The sequence below is a fragment of the Tursiops truncatus genome, chromosome 14 (assembly GCF_011762595.2).
Source record: "Tursiops truncatus isolate mTurTru1 chromosome 14, mTurTru1.mat.Y, whole genome shotgun sequence".
Taxonomy (NCBI): domain Eukaryota; kingdom Metazoa; phylum Chordata; class Mammalia; order Artiodactyla; family Delphinidae; genus Tursiops; species Tursiops truncatus.
Window position 1 is genome coordinate 28038600 of NC_047047.1, and position 23963 is coordinate 28062562.

General features: G+C 36.1%; 1 protein-coding gene across 8 annotated transcripts in view; it reads left to right on the plus strand.

Annotated features, from left to right (window-relative positions):
* EXOC6B (exocyst complex component 6B) overlaps window positions 1-23963 on the plus strand; it is a 710711-nt gene that overhangs the window by 554822 nt on the left and 131926 nt on the right. Inside the window, exon 23 of one of the 8 annotated variants that reach the window (XM_073791257.1) lies at window positions 5356-5453. The exons of the other annotated variants lie outside the window; for them this stretch is intronic. The gene's annotated coding sequence lies outside the window, so the exon portion shown is untranslated. Of the gene's footprint in view, window positions 1-5355; window positions 5454-23963 lie in introns of those variants that run through there. 8 annotated transcript variants of the gene reach the window in all.

The following is a 23963-nucleotide window of genomic DNA, read 5'->3' on the forward strand; positions in this document are numbered from 1 at the left end:
CTGTTGACACATTCTGAGTTAATTTTTCAATATAATGTACAATATGGTCAAGATTCATATTTTTATATAGAATGTATAGTTGTTCCAGCACCATTTGTTAAAAAGAGTATGTATTTTTATTGATTTGCTTTGACACCTTTATCAAAAGTCAACTGACTATATATGTATTGTTCTATTTCTGGACTCTATACTTTGTTCCGTTGATCTGTGTGTCTATCCTTTTGCTATGTCTTGATCTTACTTTTATCTTAAATCTTGAAATCAGGTACTATGGTATGAGTCCTCTAACTGTTTTTTCTTTTTCAAAATTGTTTATTTACTCTAGGTCCTTTACATATATATTTTAGAATCAGCTTGTCAATTCCTACAAAAAAACCTTGATGGAATTTTGACTAGGATTTTATCAAATTCATAGATCACTTTGGAGAGAATTGACATTCTGACAATATTGAGTCTTCTAATCCATGTACATAGTCTATCTCTCCATTTATTTATGTCTTTGATTTCTTTTATCAGTGCTTTGTAGTTTTTCAGCAAATCTTGCAAATATTTTGTTAGAATTAATCAGAGTATTTCATGTACATTTTAAATGCTATTGTTTTATGTCAGTTTTTAATTGTTCATTGCTAGTATATAGAAACACAATTGGTTTTTGTATGTTGATCTTGAATCTCAAACTTTCTGAACTCATTTATTAGATCTAGTAGTATTTTATACATTCTTTGGGATTTTCTAGGTAGACAGTTATGACATCTGTGAATAAAGACAGTTTTACTTCTGCCTTTCCAACGTAGATGCCTTCTGTTTCTTGCCTTGTTGCACCAGGACCTCCAGTACAATGTTAAATAGAAGTGCTGAGAGCAGATATCCTTGCTTATTCCTGATCTTAATGGGAAAGTATTCAGTCTTACACCATTAAATATAATAATAGGTGTAAGTTTTTTATGCTCTTCATCAGTTGAGGAAGTTTCTCTTAATTCTTAATTTGCTTAGAGTTTTTATTATGAATGGTACATCAGTTTTATATCCCATCATTTAATTAGCCACTATTATTTTTGAACTTACAAGTTATTTCTAATGTTTTCTTTTTCTTTTTTCTTTATGTAAGAGTTATAAAAACATTTTTATGGCTTTTAAATGTATTGTTGGTTCCTATAACAAAGGGTTATTATACCAATTAAAGTACACCTAGCAGTGTATTCGTGCACTAGTTTTACAGCAGCCTGACCAACACTGAGTCTATAAATTATAAATTTTAAGTGTTTGGTTAATACGATAGGTATGAGGGTACCTTTATTTTTTTATTCCATGTCTGTTTTTTGCTACACATTAAAAAAAATTGAGTAGCCCATGAACATCAGTAAGGGCATGAATTTATCAATGTCTGGTTTTCAATTCTTATTGCCCTGTCCTGTGGTAGGTTTTTTGCAATCTGATTTGATGCACCTCTAATTTAACGTTAGCTTATTACAATCTAGTAAGAAATACAAGACTGATATTTATAAAAGTTAACTACTAGTAAAATGTATATGTTTAAGTAACAAATTAAGTATTGTGCAAGCATTGCATGAGTTTGAAAGAGGGAGACATTGCTGAGCCATTAGAAGTGATGATTCTTGCCTTTCTGGTTAATGGGTCAGTAGGAGCTGATTTTGTTTCTTTTGTTTATTTAGTTTTATAAAAGCATTCTGTGACCAAAACATTTGAGATTCACTCTTCATGATGTCTCTAAAATTGTGTGTGAAATTTAATTCCCTGCTAATAATAAAAAATGTTCAAACCATTGTTTGTCTCCAGTGTTACTATAGAAAGAGCAAATTAGCCGGCTATTGGCTAGAAGAGCTAAGGTGTGAGGTCTCTATTTTCCAGAGTATGCTAAAAAAATATGCTCTAGAGACTTAATCTGAAGATTGAGGTGTGGGTGTTCACCTAAGCTAAACATCAACCAGAAAGAGGCCTCCCAGATTCTTCCCAGAGTTCTGATGCTTTGGGCCTGATGAAGACAAGTAGCAGGTTCTCTACAGCAATGTTCTGGCTGCCTTAAAAGCTACTGCTAGTATAGTCTGTAGTATTCTGTGACTTAGCACCGCAAGAGACTTGGAGAGACAGTGGGGAGAAAGTGGTTCTCAGAAGCTACTGGTACACACCAAGGCTATATTAAAAAGGACTATCTCAGGCAGTAGTAAATTAACAACATCACTGAAAGTGAATGTGTGTTATGAGGCAAGGGGAGACGTATCGTTCCTTTTAGAGTGTATACTGCTAATCATCTGTCAATATAGCATTTGTAGTGTGTGTGCTTCCCTGTTCTAAATCCAAGTGTGATTAGAGTTCCATATGATGCTCTTAATTTTTCCTTCCCTTAAAGCCTCTGATTGAAATCATTAAAAGAGAGAAGGTGGTTTTACATGTGTTTTCTCTGGAATGCTGCCTTCCTACATCTATCTATCTGTGTGAACCTCTTTTCTTTCCCTGTCTGCTTGATGAAATGATAGTGAAAGAAGACAGTTAATTTCATTGGAGGAGGTAATGATAGGCTTGGGGAATGGGGAAGGCGAATGGAAGTGGATAGTGGGTATGTTCATGGTTCTTTCTATTAAGTATGAAACTATTTTATTCTTACTTCTTCTCTTGATCTGTCTTATGCTACTACCATTGAGCATCTTTTATTTCTTTTCTTTCATTCTGCTACCTACTGATTTTTAAAAACACAATTATGATTACGTCATTTACTTGCTTAAAAAGCCTGAGAGCTCTCTGTTGCCCAGTGAACAAAGGACAAACTCCTAGCAAAGCAAGTCTGGTCCCAGCTTGTCTCTCTCATCTCCTTTTCCTGTCATTTTTCCCCCTGTAATCTCTACCAGGACCACTCTTTACACCTCCCTGATCCAAAAACTGGACAAGCTTTAGGCCCCCTCTACCTGTCACAGAGTGCTCTCCCTTAATAAAGTGACAAACTCCTTCCCTTCCTAAACTGCTTGGCTCAAATGTCATCTCCTTTATAAATTCTTCCCAACCTCCTCAGACAGATTTAATTGTTCCCCCTTTGGATCCCTGACATTTTATATGTCCCTTCATTACTAATTCCTTTGTAATTACTTGTTTAATCATCTGCCTTCCCCATTAGATTCTGAGTTCACCAAGGGCAGGATCCCTGTTTCATTTATCCTCAAATTCCCCCTCCTCCAGTGGGTAACATAGTTCCTATTAGGTATTATGCTTTCATAACTGCTTTCTGAATGCATTGACTTAATATTGTTTTGTGTCATTTCAGAAGTAAATGGAATTAGATTGAATTTCTGAATAATATTTGTACTCAAACTCCCTTAAATAAATAGTGTTCATTATTTTCCTCCCACACCATGCTCTTCATTTTCACTTTAATCTTGTTAAATGAAGTGCAGAGGTCACAACCCTGAGGAAAGGAAGGAGCAAATATGGGGAAAGGGAACTTAGCTGGTAGTCCCTGTACCCTAGCATAGGGAGGACGTTCTATAGTGAGAGTCAAGAGGGAAGCCTACCTAGGAACAGCACCATGCAGCTAGAAGGTTCATGCTGAAAAGGAAAATAGCTCCTCACCTGGTAAATTATTCTCACTGCTTCAACAGGAGATAACTTCTCAGATGAAACACTTGGTCATATTCTTCCAACCCTGGTGAGCACCTGGGTTCAAGTATCAGGTGTTCCCTTTCTATGTCTGTGCCCAGATGGGGGCCATTTTTCTTAATGCATGTGCACCCTTAGAGTTCATCCAGCATTTCATCCTTGTTGTATCTGTCTGAGATGCATGTATCCCACCTAACTGAGCTCCAAAATTAGGCCAGAATGTCAGTCCAAACTCTGAAACCAATTCAAGATGTTGAAATCTTTTTTAGAATGACTTCTTGTTTACAAATAATTCCTGCTGAGGCAGTTAGGAATTTTGAATGAAAGTGATTAATGCGTTGAAAATGTAACATGGCCTTATTCTCCATGCCAGAAATATACTTATCTTCATCCTGTATAAATAATAAAAAAAACTTAATGTGTTATATCCTATTATAATTTAAAATGTTCTAAAACTAAGTTCCTGCCTGTTCCTTCTGCAGTCTTCTTCACCTCAATTAATGGCAATTCTGGTCTTTCTTCTAGGAATAGAAATCTTGAAGTCATCCTTGACTCCTTTCTTTCTCTCACATCCCACATCCAGTCTATCAGCAAGCCGTGTTTTCCCTCCCTTCAAAATATATCCAGAAACCAGCCATTTATAACTATCATTTCTTTTCTCATGATTCAAGTAATAATTATTTCTCATTGTATTCTTGCAGTGGTTTCTTAACTAGTCTCCATGGTTGTGACTTTGCCCTTCTATAGACTGATCTCAATATGGCAACCAGCATGAAACAGTTAAAACAGAAGTCAGATCACATCAGTCCTCTGTCCACAACCTCACAATGACTTCCCATTTCACTCTAAGTAAAAGCCTAAGTCCTTTTAATGACCTACAAGATACTATAGAATTTTCAGGCACACACACATACTACCTCTTAACTGTCTGACCTCATCTCCTACTTCTTTTCTCCTCACTCTGCTCTGGCTCTGATAGCCTCCTTATTGTTTTTCAAATATGTCAGGTACAGGCCCATCTCAAGGCCTTTGCACTTGATATCGACTCTTCCTAGAAGGCCCTTTTCCAGATACCTGTAGTTCTTGCTCCTTTATCTTCCTCAGGTCTTTATTCAAGTCATTTAAAGTTCACCTTTTCATAGAGGCCTTTCCTATTTAAGGTTGTAATTTCACTCTCCCACTACCCCTGCCACCCCACCACCAAACCAAAACCAAAGCAAAACTCTATCCTTTTCCCTGCTTCATTTTTCTCTGAACGATTTATTATCTTCTAGTATATTATATATCTTACAGATCTTATTTAATTCGTTTTCCCTCCACTAGAAAATGATTTCATGGGGGTAGAGATTTTGCCCGTTTTGTGAACAACTTTATTCTTAGTGCCTAGAACAATTCCTAGCATATGGTAGGGCTTCAGGAAGTATTGTTGAAGGCAAAAAATGTAATCTCTACATGTTTGCCTTAGTTTTAAGTATTTACAGGTTAATAACCTTTAGACATGAATTGTTCTACAAAGCAACCTGATATACACCATTAAAAGTAGGGATTTCAGATTTTTTTTTTTTTTTTTTCCAGAAAGTTTTTAATCAGCAGTTTAAAAGTGCGTTGTACATGTTGGACTCTACCTTTCAATGAAGTAGAAAAAGGATATTTCCTAAAAGTGTTCTTGGTTATGGATTTCTTTGCTTCATAATATAGATTGATAGATACCTGCTGATAAGTGTCTCTCTCTAATCACATATTACCCAGATGTTGGTGATGATGATGATATTAAGTCTGGAGAGGTAAACTGTGAGCCGGGTGCCACAGTTTCTGATCACAAGTTGGCAGTGAGACTTGAGACAACCCAGCTTATCAAGAAATGCAGAAGTCACTTAAAAATGGTCAAAGTAAGTCAACAGAACATGTTGGGGAGCACTGTTTTGGTAAATGGAAAATTGACTCCTGATTGCAAAAGCGTGTTGTGACTTTTACAGAGGACTTTTAGTGTTATGAAGGGGCAGAGTAACCTCTTTTTCCAGCAGAGTACAGTAGAGTATGATGAGATATGGAGAGTTTGGGAAATCAAAGGATACCAGGTGAATGTGACACCCTGGATAATGAGTGTGAATGTACCAAGGAGAGAGAGGCACTGTGGTAGTCCAAATACAGTATTTTGTATAACAACAACAGCAAGAGATATTTTAACTGTGTAACCTACAATTAGAATCTATAAATTCAGTAGCTCATCCTGAGAAGTGGCAGAGAAATCTGAAATAAGATATTCAAGGCTATTTAGTCCCTTTGTGGCTTTCTTCATGTCCTTTTTCTTCATGTCCTTTCTCAATACAGTTGTTTGTGTCTGGAGGGCTTTAGGCCCACAAAAACCCAGAGAAAGGAGGGTGATCTGTGGAGGATCTAGCCTGCTGAGATCTCCCACTTCTTTTACAAAAGGCAACTGGCAACAGCTCACTATCCTTAAGTAGCAAGTTGCCTGGACAGGGATCATAGGATTTAATTGTTAAATCTGTGACTGGCTAATTGCATAGATGCTAGGGTTGGGTGGCCTAGATAGGCCAACTGACTCCTTAAAATGTGGTTTTTTTGTTTTTTTTAATTTCCCAGTCTGGAACAGAAGAAAATAGCTGTGGTTTTATGTTAGTTGTATCCTGTAGTGTGCTGGGGAGCGTAAGTTTCAGAGATTTCTTTATTGTGGCTCCCGCTTTTTATGAGGTAATAGAACCAAAAAAATCTTGGCACAGATCAGAAGTGGCAGAGGTGAAACCATTCACCTTTTTTCCTACTTCCTCTTTCCCACTTTCATTCCCCAGAATCTAGTGGTAATTTTACATTCATACACACCCCTCAAAATCTCTTATGCAGAGCTATTGAGTTTTGAGTTGTGTACTGTCTCCTGGTCTTCTAGGCATGCTAGCCCCTGGGAGCGACCTACAGTTCATTGGTTTTCCTAAGGCATCCCCTAATACATTTGAAAAGATGTTGTTTAGCCTCAGAGGTCATAGAACTGAGTTTCCAGTAGAGCGAGGCTAGAATTGCTCACAGTGTTAAAGCATTGTGAGTGGCAGTGCTTCACCCACATTTTTGTCATCCTCACTGAGGTCCCAGGATAAAGTGGCTGAGAAAAGAATCCATTTAGCAACTGATAGTAGAGCCACCCACTATGGACCATCCCAGGATGTAGAATATTGAAGGGGAAGTCAGGATATCTGTGATGTTGCCAGCAACCAGGTTATTTTGGGAAAGTCGCTTGCTTGTATTTTAATTTCCCCAAAGTAAAATGAAAAGATTAGGTTAATCTTCATGTTCTGTTTGATCTCTCGTGTCCTCTGATTTTGGTTCATCCTTACTAGCTTTAAACTTGTCCTCTTCAAGATGGTTTCTTCCTTAACTTCCCATATGTACTTGCTTAGAATTCCTATATGCCTATATTTCAATTTTAGAAGATAGCATGTATTTAATAGGAAGCTTTTTGGCTTTACTGTCACTGATTATCCTCAGCTTATAACACAGGATCCACTGAAATCTTTTAGTTAAATTAATACTTATCACTCCACAAGTCTGTATCTCATAGAACTTATTGACTCAGTTGGGGGGAAAAAGTATTGACACCAGGAGATTCCCTGCTTAGTTTCTCCTTTTGAAAACCTGAGGTCAGGATCTTACTTGCCAGCAGTGGAATCTGCCATCAAGGTATTGCAGCTTTCCACAGCTACCTTGCTTTAGGGAGTTCTAGCATGATCTATTATTCTATTGCCTGGAGCAAGATGTTCCTGGAAAAGAGGTCTCTGAATGTTCAGCCAATTTAGCAATTCATTGGCTCAGTGTTCTGAGATATTTCAGGATATTATGTGCAGAATTGAAATTTGTCTGGTCACTGCCCAAGAATCAGCACTATTACCGATGGCTGGATTAGGAGGTAAAAGACTGGGCAAAAGAGCTTTGAGAGAATTGTTTCCAAGTTTAAAGAGGAAATCAGTAAGTCAAGAGCAGGCAAAACTTCACACAAGAATCTTTAAGATACCTCTGGATCTACCTCTTCAATTGCTTCTTCTCAGGCTCTTTTTTGAGGGGCGGGAGTGGGTGGGTTTCTTTTCTTCTGCCTATCCCTTAATATTGTACTTCAAGGGCTCTACCAGTCTTCTGTTCTATCAGTTCTGTTAGTTCTCTGTTCTTCTTACTCTGTATATTTACCTAGCTGAGGAAAAAATATAAGGGGATGTGTGTGTGTGCGTGTACAGCAGAATAAATGCCCTGTTCCCCCAAAGATGTCCACGTATTAATCCCTGTGACCTGTCCATGCTACCTTTAGGACAAAAGAGATTTCACAGATGTTGTGATGTTAAGGACCTTGAGCAGATTATCCTGGAATTATCTGGGTGAGTCACATCTAATCCTGTGAGTCCTTAAAAGCAGAAGAGAGAGACAAGATGGAAGAAAAAAGAGAAATTCAAAGTGTGAGAGGGATTTGACCAACCTTGTTGGTTTAGAAGGTAGAAGAATGAGGCCATGAGCAAAAGAGTACAGGTGGCCTCCAGAGGCTAGGAATGACTAGGAATAGCTGACAGCCAGCAAGGAAATGGGGATCTCAGTCCTATAACCGCAAGAAACTGAATTCTGTCAACAACCTAAATGGGCAAGGAAACCAGTCCTCCCCTCAAGGCTCCAGAAAGGAATGCAGCCCTGCCAACACCTTGATTTTTGTTGGTGGAAACCCGTGTTGTATTTCTGACCTATAGAACTGTAAGATAATAAATTTGTGTTGCTTAGACCACTAAATTTGTGGCAGTCTATTATGGAGGCAATAGAAAACTAATACAACATGCATTTCCTCTTTTGTTGCCAAAATCAAAAACTTTATACTATGCTATTTAATAATGAAATGCAGTGCAGTAGAGAAAAAAGAGTAGGGTCTGTACAATTAGACAAAGCTGGGTTTGAATCTTGCCTCTATCAATATCCTACTGAATGACTTTGAGAAAATTCCCCTTTTGAACTTTTTTTTTTTCTCTAGAAAATGGCCCAATACCAACTAGGTCAGAGAGAGGGAGAATGAGAGTAAGAGCAAGAGGGGCGGGGGGGCGGGGAGAGAAGGAACTGAAAGAGCACATATAAAATGCCTGGCATATGGTAGTAAGTTGATAATTATAGTGATTAATATAATAAAAATTAAAGCCAACATTGACATATTTTAGCTATCAAAAGAAGCACCATAGTTAAATATGCTATCAAAGAAACAAGCAACAAAAGAAAAATAGATAAATTAGACTTCATCAGAATTAAAACTTTTTTGTTTCAAAAGGCACTATCAAGAAAGTAAAAGACAACCTATACAATGGAAGATAATATTTGCAAATCATATATCTGCTAAGGGACTAGTATCCAGAATATATCAAAGAATTTACAACCTAACTAAAAAAAACCCAATTTTAGAATGGGCAAAGGATTTAAATAGATATTTCTCTAGAGAAGGTATGCAAATGACCAATAAGCACCTGAGAAGATGCTCAACATCATTAACCATTAGGGAAATGTAAATTTAAAACCACAGTGCAATGTTACTCTGTACCCACTGGATAACTTTAATCAATAAAATGGAAAATAACAAACGTTGGTGAGGATATAGCAAAATTAGAACCTTGTACATTGCTGGTGGGCATGTAAAATGGTGCTACCTCTGTGGAAAACAGTTTGGTGGGTCCTCAAAAAGTTAAAAAGAATTACCATATGACCCAGCAATTCTGTTCCTGAGTACATACCCAAAATAATTGAAAACAGGTGTTTAAACAAAAACGTGTACTGATTATGCATAGCAGCAATATCACCATAGCCAAAAGGGGAAACAACCCAAATGCCCATCAACTGATGAATGGATAAACAAAATGTATTATATATACAATGGAATATTATTCGGCTATGAAAAGGAATGAAGTACTGATACTGGTACAACATGGAGGGGCTTTGAAAACATTATGCTAAATGAAAGAAGTCAGATGCAATAGGTCCTAAAGTGTATGATTCCATTTATATGAAATATCCAAAGTAGCCAAATTCATAGAGACAGAAAGCAAAAGGAACTAGGCAGGAACCAAAAATGTAAGGATGCATGTTCAGACTAATTTTCAATAACTCCACATTTTAGTGAGGGGTATATAACGAGAGGTTCACTTGAAGGCAACGTTTCTGAAGAGATTAGAAGATTATCATCATGTTGGCACCAAATGGAGCCAAATGAATCCCCTATAGTAGCCAAATCATCTTCTCCTCCTTCCAACTTCTCTCTCCAATCTACCTGTTTTTTGTATGTCTTTTCTTCTATAAAAATCATTAGGTGGCCATTTAGGATCAATCACAGAAGTAGAGAAAAATGAAAGCAGGAAAACTTCAGGGCAGTTTTGTGTTGCTGTAGAAAGCAACATCACCTCTTGGTCAGAGGGAGTCTCGGTCTGTTAGGGCTGCCATAACAAAAATATCACAGACGGATCACTTAAACAACAATTTCTTTCTTTTTTTTTTTTTTTTAAATTGCAGCAGCTAATACTTATTGAGCACTTGCTTTGTGCCAAATACTCTTTTGAGTACTTTATATACATTGACTCTTCTACAGGCTGTTAGTATGTCTCAACTTATAGGAAACAGCATACAGAGATTAAGCAACTTGTCCAAAGTCAGTCAGTGCTCAAAACAGGCTAGTTGAGCGCTTTCAAATTTATCTCAGTTGTTTTCTTACCAGTACGTATCTTATAAGTACTTTCAATTGGTATTAAATTTCTTGAGTAAGAGGTATTTTCCTTAGGTTGATGCCAATTGCTTGTTCTCACTCAGGGCCCTCCTGGGTTGTAATATATTTGTACTAGTAAGAGCTTAATCAGTGCAATTCATCTAACTTCAAATTGAAATTATTTCAACCTGTTTTTAGTGACAACTTTAGTAGATTAGATTATTGTACAATAGGTTCTGCAGTCTTAAAACACAAATTACTTGTATTTTTAAAAAATGAACTTCAAGTGTTTTTTCCTTTGTTTATATCTAATTTATGACCAATTTTCTCTCTCCTTTTTTAAAAACATTTTATGTCACTTTCTTGATCAGAATCCTCCAGTGGTTTCCCATTGCACTTAAAATCAAGTTTCAGTTTCTTAACAAGGCTAACATAATGTCTTTTTTTATTATTAATTTTTATTGTAGTGTGGTTGCCTTACAGTGTTGTGTTAGCCTCCACTGCACAACAAAATGAATCAGCCATGCACATACAGATATCCCCTCCCTTTTGGACTTCCCTCCCATTTAGGTTACCACAGTGCCTTAGGCAGAGTTCCCAAACATTTATTTCTTACAGTTCTGAAGGCTGGGAAGTCCAGTATCAAGGCACTGGCAGATTTGGTGTCTGGTGAGAGCCTGCTTCCTAGTTCATAGATGGTCGTCTTCTTGGTGTGTCCTCACATGGCAGAAGGAATGAGGGAGCTGTCTGTAAGGGCACTAATTCCATTTAATGAGTCCTCCACCATTGTGACCTAATTATTTTCCAAAGGCCCCATTTCCCAGTACCATCACATCAGGGGTTAGGATGAATTGACAGGGAGATGCAAAACATTCAGTCTATAATGTAAGGTTATTCTTTGATTCCCCATGATTCTGCTTGAGGTGACTTATTTCCTAAGGTTTTTTTTATTACTTTTCTTTCTATCAGATTTGCCATCTTTTTATGTTAGTAGAAATTATTTTTTTCTAATGACAATAAAAGCAATTTGATTTACGTACTTCCCTTATACATTTAAAGTCATCATTTTCATTTAAATGACAGAAACCACCTTTCTTTTCCTACTAATAAAAAATAAAAGAAGTAGACAAAAAATTTTAACTAAAATAGTTTTAGATGTTATGAGGAACTTCCTGCCTATTAGGATGGGGAAAGTAATAATGTTGGGATATCAGGAACTTCCCTAGAAATGTACATATATAGAGGCTGTTGTCAGCCATGAATAAACTAGGAGGTCTCTTCTTGGCCCAGAATGCTGGCCCAGGTTTTTATTTACTTAACTTACTTTATAACTTCTAGCTGCCTAATGAGAAATAAAAAAATAACATGATAGTAGTGCCAGACACTAAGCATTTCATGTGTGTTAACTCATTTATTTTTTATAATACCTCTGTGAGGTGAATACTTCTGTTATTGTCACTGTACAGATGTGCTTTTGGTAGCAGAAGTTGATCAGTTAGAAACATTGTTTTACTTTAATGTGTTCCCTGCTACTTACCTGTTCCATAGCCATCCCATTACTTATTTATTCCATAGCTGTCCCTCTTTTACCTTTTTAGATCTCTTTGTTTAGGCTTTCAGTGTATCTACAATAAATGAGAGTTGATTTTGAAAGTTAATAATGCCATAAAACATTAGAATCCAAGGATGAGATGTTTAAAGAGATGATCCACTGTCGTGGAAAGGAGGTAGTGTTTGGGGTTGATAGTTCTGGTTGGGCATATGCCAGTGGACACATGGGCATTTCCTGGAGACTTTAGGATTATTTGGACATAATAAAGCAAGTGGGAAAAGCAGAAAATATTTAGGTGTTGTGATCTTTGCTGGGTTTTTCTTCTTTGAAGTCTCTGCAGAGGAGATTTCTTCACTTCAAAGTATTTAAAGAACTTAACTTATTCAATTTTATAAGTCTTTCCAATGAGTCAACTACTTTAACTCAGCATTTCTGATGAATTTTCAACAAGGGACTCTAGAAGTCCGTATGGCTATGTTTTTGTGATGTGTGGTTGCCTCTTCTAATTATATTCTATTGTATAAACATATTTATAATGTTCTATGTTATAATATTAAGGAGTATTTGCCAGACACAGACTTTACTAAGTTTGCTCTTTGTATTACATGTTGATATAAATCCGTTGAACTCTTAATTGAGTGTAAGATGCTGTGCTAAACTTTGGGTGCAAGATACATAAGAACTCGTCCTTATCTTTGGTATATACACTGGTAGGGAGACAGTATATACAGTATCAAGTTCTCAAACTCCTGAGATAAAGAATGCCTGCTTACTGCTCACCTGAGAAAAGGGTCTTTGCTCTTATAGTTTTTTCTGCAGTTTACCAGAGGGATCAGACATTCAATAAGTAATTTTGAATAAGGTGAGCTGGATAGTGAGGGAGCTCTAAATTAGTGGTGGACTTCAGTGACATTTAAGAGTAGCTCCATAAAATTTAGCTGGGAGAGGGAGTGGCAGTCCCAAGGTGCATGCATTTGAAGACCCCAAAGTAGGAGAGAATGAGATATACATGGCCAGATGTTCCAGAACTGTATAGACCAAGTTAAGATTTTTGGACTGTATCATAAAAGTAACGGGATGGGAGACCATTAAAGATATTAAGAAAGGGATATAATGAGACTTGAGTTTTGTTTTGTTTTGTTTTAAACATCTTTATTGGAGTATAATTGCTTTACAATGCTGTGTTAGTTTCTGCTTTATAACAAAGTGAATCAGCTATACATATACATACATTCCCATATCTCCTCCCTCTTGCATCTCCCTCCTTCCCACCCTCCCTACCCCACCCCTCTAGGTGGTCACAAAGCACCAAGCTGATCTCCCTGTGCTATGCGGCTGCTTCCCACTAGCTATCTATTTTACATTTGGTAGTGTATACATGTCCATGCCACTCTCTCACTTCGTCCCAGCTTACCCTTCCCCCTCCCCGTATCCTCAAATCCATTCTCTAGTAGGTCTGTGAGACTTGAGTTTTTAAAAGGTCGTTCTGATTGCAACGTGGAGGAATTGAAGGAGGGCTTGACAGACTTGGGAAAACAAACTAGGAGGTTCCTTAGTTATTATGTGAGATAAATTTGATCCTAAAATGTGTGCTAAAGTGAGCACCTAAAAAAGCGACATGAGAGGAATCTCATTTATAAACATAGATGTAAATATCTTAAATAAAATCAAATTCAGTTTTAATGGCATTATCTAGAAATTCATAACTAGTAATTAGGAACCATTATCACATTTTCCCAGAATTATAGAGATTGAGAGCATATGGAAACTCACTACCAGCTACAAGAAAAGACTAGGATTTTTGGAGATGTAGGCTTAGACGTAATTGAGTAAATTGCCAGTCGTTTTGGAGAGGAATTTAGCAGTATACAATGAAGATCATAAAATGACCACTATTTTTGACCTAAAAATACTCTTTATTTTCATAAAATTACACACAGGGGGTAAAAGAGGAGTACTGTTATACGTTAAGATATTTGTAGCTGCACCATCAATATTTTTAATAAAGAAAAATGAGAAACAGTATAAATATCTAACAGTTGAGGAGTTAAACTGTTGTGTGTTAATCAAAATTGAATATTGTAACTAAAATCACAAAATTGTGGACTGTGTTAGTGCATGTGAGGGGAATAATACACGTAAAATGTACAACAAAGGAATTTTTTAAAAATCAGAAAATGGCACATCCATAATGATACAATTATATAAAAGGTATTTTTAGTAGTAAACATAGGAAACATTTATGTCATTTATGTTTCTTAGACTCAGTTCTGTTAACTGTGAAATGAGGATATTGGATTATAAAGGTATACATATTCTGATCTATGAATTATTTACCCCCTTTTTTGTAAATATATTTAAGTGGGCAATATATATGAATATATCTTGAGATATGTCTTAATATGAGTCAGCCTATTGGGAGTAGGAAAAGTTCTTCCTTTCCTTCAGCTGGGCCTGCTCTTCCCAAGAGGAAAAACATTCAGAATTTTTAGGTCTTTGGGACCCTGCTGCTTGCTCCACCTTTTGGAATAGAAGAACAAGACAGGAGGCCCAGTCATGTCTATATATAAAAATTAGAACAGATTTCTGAGCCCTAGAAATATAATCTTTTTATTTCACTGGCTTCTTGAGATAGTTTGAATCTAATCAGCTAGTGTTCAGAGTTTTAACAAACCTAAATTAATTTGAAGAATCAGTAGAAATTAGTTTCCTAAAAATTAGGAGCATAATAATATATTGAAACTTGCTATTTATTAGAGCAGACAAGTAATTTGGTGGAATACATTAGAGGGAAGCTTTGTGTAACTATATGCTGGAAGTATCTTCGTATAGATCCTTCATGTTGAACACAGAATCTGTCTATCTTAGCACTGTAATCTAGTTAACGCTGCAGTCTTAGGTGGATAATTTGACTATATAATTTTAGTATTCACATGAACACAGTTAACATTCCATGAAGACAAATCCCCTAACCTTTCTCCACAGGGTTCAAAGGGAACAACTGTATAAAGCATATAACCTGATCAAACATTGGAGAGGAACAAAAAAACGTCATACACATACCTACAAACACACACTCAGACACTCACTCTTACACCATATATTTTTTCAACTTAATTGTTTTAGGCATTCCCACGAAATCATTCCCCCACTAGCCTCAGAGCCAAAGCTAACCTGGCATTCACCTACATAAACTTAGCAATATAACTCTGAACAAGTTCATAACCTTTCTGTGCTTCGATTTCTTCACTTGTAAAGTATACATAATAACAGTAGCTACCTCACATGCTTGTTGTCATGATTAAATAAGCTAATCCATGCAGAGTGCTTAGCATACTACTTGTCATATGATAAACATTGAAAAAATGTTTGTAATTGTTCTGTTCAGAAACTCCTTCATCCTTTAGATATATGCACACATTGGGTTTATTGAAAGAAAAAAATGTATGATACATCTGCTCCCAGCCTCTCTACCAGGTGCCTCTGAACGCCTACTTTTCTTTCTTTTTTTTTTTTTTTTTGCGGTAAGCGGGCCTCTCACTGTTGTGGCCTCTCCCATTGCGGAGCACAGGCTCCGGACGCGCAGGCTCAGTGGCCATGGCTCACGGGCCTAGCCGCTCCGCGGCATGTGGGATCTTCCCGGACTGGGGCACGAACCTGTGTCCCCTGCATCGGCAGGCGAACTCTCAACCACTGTGCCACCAGGGAAGCCCCGCCTACTTTTCTTAAGAAACCTTGTTCTCAATCTCAGCTGCCTGATATTGACCCAAATAACCTAGCTTCAGTCTTACTGAATTTGTTCCTTGTTGTCTAGGAGCCCTTGCAACTTAAAAGCTGTCAGGTTCCAAAACAGTAGTTTCCCATTTTGGGTAAAGGAGGTTAATTATAATAGAACTGATGTGACCAAAAGTGAGCGTCCTGTTGAGTGCAGAGCTGACTAACCTTTTCATATCACAAAAAGGATTTTGTGTTAGAGGGTTCATCTTCAAGTTGACTTTCTGCTATGTAAAGTTCACTCCATCTACTCCATTCTATTTAGTTTAGCGTGACTTTTGAGAGCCCTACTTACTGACAGGCTAGAAAGAGATGGGTCGTAGGCAACAGACAGATCATCACATAACACTGAAAGGTATGTGTTTGTTTTAATTTTACCGCATTAGAAAAATGAGAAGTTACCTAATTTGTCCTAGTTTGGATCAGCTGGACTTAGGTCTTCTGCATCTCTCAGAAGCAGCAGTCTAGAACTCAAGGTGTGCTATGGCAAATTAGGGCATGAGATACACTCTTCGCCCACAGTGAAGTGAGGCATAACTGTTCTAGAGGTATGGTAGGTATTTTATTCTTTGTTTTGGTATTTTATTTTAATCTAGATATTTTTAATTTGGAGATAAAGGATCAATTTCTTGGTTACTGAACCTGATATTTCCACTACATATTTGATCATAAATATTTCCCCAAAATTATTGCTCAGAACTGCTTCCCACCCCCACCCTTGCCCAATACTCAGTTTTGGACCCGAATCACAAAGAAAACCTCCTGGGTGAGGAGGCAGTGACTAGGTCTTTGTTGTTCTCTCCTTAGTGGAAGGAAAGTACATGAATGACTAGCTTTTGTTATCTTGTTTTATATTAATATTTTTATATTTTCTTGCTATTTTGCTTGTTTCCGCTCTTTTTGCTCTTTGGCCTACTATGTTTTCATTGTTTTTTATTTTCTCTAGTAAACAGAAGATATGTGTTATACTTTTATTTCTACTAATTTTTAGTTTTACCATACTTAATTTTATTTTCTCATTCATGTATGAGACATTATCTATTTATTCATGCTCCTCTCCCATCTGAATAAATAAGCATGATTTTTCTTCTCCTAGTCGTTTCCCTCAACCTTGGTTTTGCTATTGATACTTGTATATATACTACAGTAGTATACATATAGTAGTATACCGATATATAAAATATATATATTGTCAGTAAGAAACCTGGAGAGAGGAGGGGTAGGTAAGTGACAGTTGCTTAGTGAGAGAACTAGAAAGTTTAAACGGGAGATGACAATACAGTATGACAAATGCTATAAAAGGAAATCAGGGCACACAGTACACACCTAACCTGAATTAGGGATGGGAGTCCTTTCAGGAAATAGTATTGGCATTCGTGTCCTGTTTTATAGTTATATTTATAACAATTTTTAGATTTAATATGTTTGACTGATTTCTGTGTTCATTATCAGAACACAGACCACATTGATAACATGATTTTTCCATTCATGAATTCTTGGTAGACTAGCGGGTGTCTTTGCGTAATATTTTCAGGAGTAGATTGAAGTAGATTTTGTACGTATTTATTTACTTGAAAATCTCTCTTTTTTAGTGTCACATGGAAATAACAACTTGAAGAGTATAAATTTCTTGGGTCATATCCTTTTTTCCTCTTGGACATTGCTTTGTGGCCAGCCTGATTTTTGTTACTTGGTAATTTACCTCTTTTGCTGCCCACGTATTTATAAGCTTATTTCCTTATCCTTGAAGTTTAACAGATTCCCCAGGATATATATCCAGGTATTGATCTCTTTTCATTAAGTTTGCTAGTTATATGGTGAATCTTTCTACTCTGTATGCTTAGGGCTTTGCACTGCTCAATTATTTTTTCTATTTTATTAATTTATTTTCCATGCTCTTGTCTTCTTCATAGATTTGAATAATCTATATGTCATCAAAACTTTATATTCACTATTATGTTCTTTCTGTCCTTTCCTCTGCTTTCAGAGGAAACATCTCCAACCAAATGGTTAAATCTATTGGGTTTTTCTATTTTCAATATTGATTCTACACTTCACTTTGTAGGGCAGATTGTAGTTTTACTTGCATTTTTATTTCTTTACCATCTCTTGTATCATCTACCTCATTTTAGAATTCCATGAAACTAATACTCTTTCTGTTGTGTTCTGTATTTTTATTTTTCAACTCTTCCCCACATAGAATCTATCATTCCTTGAAATCTATTGAAAACATTAAAATTTTCTTCTGTGCTAAAGTTTATTTCTATAGTTTACTTTCTTTTTATTATAAACTCCATGTATATTCTGTTAAGTTACCAAATTTTTCCATGTGTTCCATGTTTCTTTTCTTCCTTTTCCTTAAAACTGTATACCTAACTCTGAAAAGAAAGGTCTGTTTGGATCTATTATTTGCTTGTGAACAGGTTGTCACATAATTACCAAAGCATGGTCTGCACACTTCTCATCCAGGAATTGTTAGAAATGTAGAATCTCTTGCCCTACTCTGGACTTACTTAAACAAGATACTCAGGTGATTGATATATATATTAAAGTTTAAGAAGCACAAGTCTACATTAATGCTATTAGAATACATATAATCTCAAGTTTCCGGGATGATTGATAGAAGCATCACCTAGACCCATTTGATTAACTGCTTGATTATTTTTATATAGGGAAGCAATCTGTAGTTCTTTTGCTATAAAAATTGGGGGAGGAGCAGGAATCAATAACCTACAGAATACACTACTCTCATGGGTTTTCCAGGCTCATCTCCTTGTTGACAACTTTTCACTCAGAGGTAAAGCTGTACCCCTTTGCTCTTTCAGCCTCAAACTATGTTGTATTACTGGTGTAGAAGAGGAAATACTTTTATTTTATACCCTCAGGTTCTGTTTGGGGGCCTACAAATTAAACTGACAAAAGACAGACTAACAGGAGAAAAGGCATTCACTTTTAATATTTTTACATACGTGGAGGCTTCACAGAAAAGAATGGAAAACCGGAAGAAGCAGCTAGATTCAGTGTCTTATATACCATTTTAACAAAGGGTGATAAGTTGTGGAGAAGTGACTAGGTAAAGGAAAGGGAATTTGGGATCCTAGGGGTGGTGACTTGCGGAACAGTGATTTGAAAATGTATGATAGTTAAGGGTTGTTTAACAAGGTTTGTTACGCAGACTCATCTGGTGTCGTATCTGGTCTTCTGGGTGTGGGAGAGGGGGGACACCTTTACAAATGGAAATTTATGTCATCTTTACAAAGGAAAATTTATGCCCTGCTCTGAGGCTGAAAGTGAGAGGGCAGAGTGTTCTTCCTGTGTAAGCTGTTTCTCATTTGCCTTCAGCTCAAAACAATCCTAAATAATACTAAAGTGGTATACTTTGGAGTGGCATATTCTGATCCGCTTCATTGGGAATCATAGTCTTGAAATGCCCTTGTCCATGCTTTAAGGCCGTATCCATGCTTTGAATATTGTGAATTCTTCCTGACAAATAAGTGTCTTAGTTTCTAATCAGGTTGAAACTTGTCATCACTTACTGTAGTTTCATGAGAATTTTAATGTGAAGCTGAGGAAGGGCAAATAGGGCATTGTTAACATTCCCATCATTGTCTGAGGAATCCTCACTATAAAAATGCAGGAGCCAGATGGCCATATTTGAGAATGCTGTATGAAGAATTCCTCACTGATGGAAGATTGCATGGGTGACTTGGAGGTATCCTCCCACCCAAACATATTATCATTTGGTGGTCCTTTTGTTGCATGTAGTCCAGTTTATGTACCTCTCTCTAACATGGAATCAAGTGAAAATGTGTAAATGCATACATCTTACAGTGTTTAACTATAAATACTGTTTTACTTTAAGATTTTGACCTTCTTAGAGAGATTGGGCTCAGTCCTTTTTTAATCATTTAAAGTGTTGAATCATTTCTAGTATTTAGTTTATAATTTACACACATTACCTTAATGTATATCTCCATGTTACTCTTTTGAGTCACATTTTACAATTAAACTAAAATGTAGCCAAAGAGATTAAGCAATTTGTTTAACATAATTTAGCTGATAATTGCAGAACCGCAGCTACCTACTGGCTGTGTAACCTTCTCAAATGACTAACCTCTTTATTTTTCAATTTCCTCATTTATAAAAAGGGCATTGTACCTTACTGCAAATAGTTCTTGTGAGGATTGAGCATGTCAATGTATGTCAAAGCGTCTAGCATAGTGTCTGGTAAATAGTAAATGTTCATTAACTGTTTATTTTTTCCCTTTTCTGCAGTTGTGGTTTCCCAGGCACACTTTGTGCCTTTCTGGTTTCATGTCTCTACTCTCTCTTCTCTCTTTGCCACTAATCTCAATCCATTGAAAAGGCACCCATTTAATTTAGACTAAGGAAATAATCACACATCTGCACAAAGCTGTATGTACCAAGAAGTTTGTCACAGTATTGTTTATAATGACAAACATTTGGAGTAATTTGATTAAATTTTAATTTAGTTAAATTAAAATTTGATTTATTAAATCCAAGTTTGGATTAAATTATTGAATCAAAATTTGATTTCTTTAATCTGATTAAATAAATTATGATACATATATACCATATGGTATGGCATGGAACATACCTCAGATGTAATGATTAAGTGGGTTGATATTTATAAAGCGCTTAGAACAGTGTCTAGTACATAGTAATCACTATGCTTTTATAAAATGGTAAATTCAAATCACAGAATGTGATGCACTTGTTAAAAATGATTCTTTTAAATCTACTTTTATTTATTTTCTAATTGATCACAATATATTGTTAAGACAGAAAATAGGTCATAACACAATTATCTATGATGTCACTTTAAAAGGTCTGGAGAGATATATTAAAAATATTTGTTAAAAAGTGCAGAGCCAGATATACAGCCTGATTTTTCTAACGCCCGGCTTCCTTGGCAATAAGTCAGAATTGGGTTATATATGACCTTGGGAGATTTATTTAATGGTGGTGAGTTTTAAGGATTTTACCTCAGCTCCTCTTAGTCCATGTGGCTGTCAAAGTAGATTCTTATGGGCCTTGTTTTTATTCTGATTGAGTAAGAGTGATGAGATTCTAGAGCCCAAACTGATTAGGCTTGCTTACTTGGAATTAAGGAGCCTTGGGGTTAGAGGACAAGTGGCAACTTGCTTAACACACCTTAGATGGGGGTGTTCAGATATAACTAACAGATTTCCTTAAAGGGGAAACTGTCAGAATCTCCTTTCTTTGAGAATGCTATCTGGGGAGACTAATTCCAGTTAGATAACCTCATGGGGTTGTTGTGAGGATTAAATGAATTAATATATTTAAAGCACTTAGAAGAATACCTAGCATATAGTAAGCACTATATACATTTCTTGATGCTTGTGTGTTTTTTTTGAGCCATGCAGTATTTAAATGGAGCAGAAGTTCTAGTGAAGTATCTGTCACCCTATGACTACTGTCATTCAACCAAAAGACAGGGAGAAATAATGGCTTTTTCTCAGCATTTTTTTTCTTTTTTTTTTTTTTTTTTTTTTTGCCGTACGCAGGCCTCTCACTGTTGTGGCCTCTCCCGTCGTGGAGCACAGGTTCCGGACGCGCAGGCTCAGCAGCCATGGCTCACGGGCCCAGCTGCTCCGCGGCATGTGGGATCTTCCTGGACAGGGGCACAAACCCATGTCCCCTGCATTGGCAGGCGGACTCTCAACCACTGCGCCACCAGGGAAGCCCATCTCAGCATTTTTGACTAAATATAAATATGTATATATATATATATTTGAAAGGAGGAAACAAAGGTGTCCTTATTAACAGAGTATATCATCAGCAGCCTAAACATATCAAGTGAATTGATTGAAAATTAATATGCTAATAAAAAATGGTGAGCAAGACGGTCAGACATAAAATTAATATACTAAGACAAATAGCTTTCTTATATAATGGAAAATACCAGTAGAGGGGAAAAAAGTCCCGTTTATAATAAGAACAGAATCCAGGGAATATGGGGATATATGTATACATATAGCTGATTCACTTTGTTGTACAGCAGAAACTAACACAACACTGTAAAGCAATTATACTCCAATAAATATATATTTTTAAAAAACAGAATCCATAAAAATCCTGAGGAATAAACCTAATTAGAAATGTACAACGTCTGTAGGGAAAATATTATAAAACTTTGCTGAAGGAAAAAAAAGAAGAAATGGAGAGACACAGCATGTTCCTGGATTGGAAGATCTAGGAATTTTGTCAATATTTTTGTCAGTACTTGCTCCTTGAAACTAATCAAGAGATAGTTTTAGTGGAATATTAAACAAATACCCTGTGGAATTTTTTTATGAAACTTGATAGACTGATTCTCAACCTTATCCTGAAGGTAAAATGTGTGAGAATAGCCAAAAAATTTGGAATAATGGCTTATCATATTTGAATTCTTACTATGTGTTAGGTACTGATTTAAGTACTTTACATATCTTTTCTTTTTTAATCCTACTAGTAATAAAATGTAGAAACTATTAGTATCACCATTTTTCAGATCATATCTACTAGAAAAGTACAGAGAGATTGAGTAATTTGCCCAAGGTCACCCAACTAGTAAATGACAGAGCTGAGATTTCAATTGTCTGATTCTAGCCCCTGTTCAACCACTACACTACTGCTTGTATACTAAGGGAATAGATTCATCACTTGATATCAAAACATCATATAAAGCTATAAACTAAAAATTATGATTTTATGCAAGAATAAAGTTAGCACAATAGAATAAATTAGGTCCATGGGAATTTAACTTATTTATGATAAAGGGGCAATTTAAAATCAATCAGAAAAATGTTGGTAAGTGGTACTAAGACAACTCACTATCTCTTTGGGGAAAACCTTAAGTTAAATCCCTGCTTCATACCATTCCCCAAAATAAATCCCAAATGTATTAAAGACCTAAACATAAAAGGTATTTAAGAAAATTGGGAGAATATTTTTATATGCTCAAGGTGGGAAAAGACTTTCTAACTAAAATACAAAATCTAAAGCCATAAAATAAAAGATTGACAAGATTTAAGACTAATATGGCAGAAGACAGTGTAAACAAAGTTCAATCACAATCTGAGAGAATAATGGCAATATCTATAATGAAACAATGATTAATATCCAGATAAAACTCTGTGGACTCAATTAGAAAAAAATGCTAACAACCTAGTAAAAATGATCAAAGGATAATCAACAGGCAGTACTTAAAATAGGAACTAAAAGTCCCCCCACCCCAAATGAAGATACTTATCTTCATTATTAATGGAAACTAAATAATAATGAAGTATCATTTTTTGATTATCAGATTAGAAAAGAAGTTTTAATTTATAATATCTAGCATTTCAGAAAGGAGTGAAGAAACTGATACTATTTGAAGCTGTAAATTAGGGTATAAATTGGTGCAGCATGTTTGAGAACAGTTTGGGAAGTAACTATCAGTATTTTATTTCATCTTATTTATTTTTTTAAACACTTTTCAATCTCCCTTTTTTTAAAATTTTATTTAATTAACTTATTTTTTTTGGCTGCGTCGGGTCTTAGTTGCAGCCCTCGGGATCTTCATTAAGGCCCGCGGGACCTTTCGTTGTGGCAGGCGGGCTTCTCTCTAGCTGTGTCGTGCAGGTTTTCGCTTCTCTAGTTGTGGCGGACAGGCTCCAGAGCGCGTGGGCTCTGTAGTTTGCGGCACGCAGGCTCTCTGGTTGAGGTGCCCGAGTTCAAAAGTTGTGGTGCACGGGCTTAGTAGCCCCGCGGCATGTGGGATCTTAGTTCCCTGACCAGGGATGGAACCTGCATCCCCTGCATTGCAAGGTGGATTCTTTACCGCTGGACCACCAAGTCCCAACTATCAGTATTTTAAATTACACCTTCCATTTGGTCTCTAGTAATTTTACCTCTAAGAATCTATTCTAAAGAGAAACTGTCATGTATCAAGAATATAAGTATAAATTATTCATTAAGGTATTCTGTGTAAGAGTGAGAAATTAGAACAAATATCCATTAGTAGGAGAATGGTTAAATTATGAGCCATTTCTAATTGGGTTATTATATATCCCTTGAAAAAGTTGAAACAGTCATATATATACTGGCATGAAAAGATCTCCAAGACATAATCAAGTTTAAAAACATAAGTCACCAAACAATACTTAGAGTAAAATCCCATCTACACCTAAAAATCTGTTTATATTATGCATATTTATATTTGTTAACAGTTAAATTATCCTTTCCTCTTGAGGAAGGGAGAAAAGGGAGAATTTCAACTTTTACTTGTTATCCTTCTTTAAACTTTGG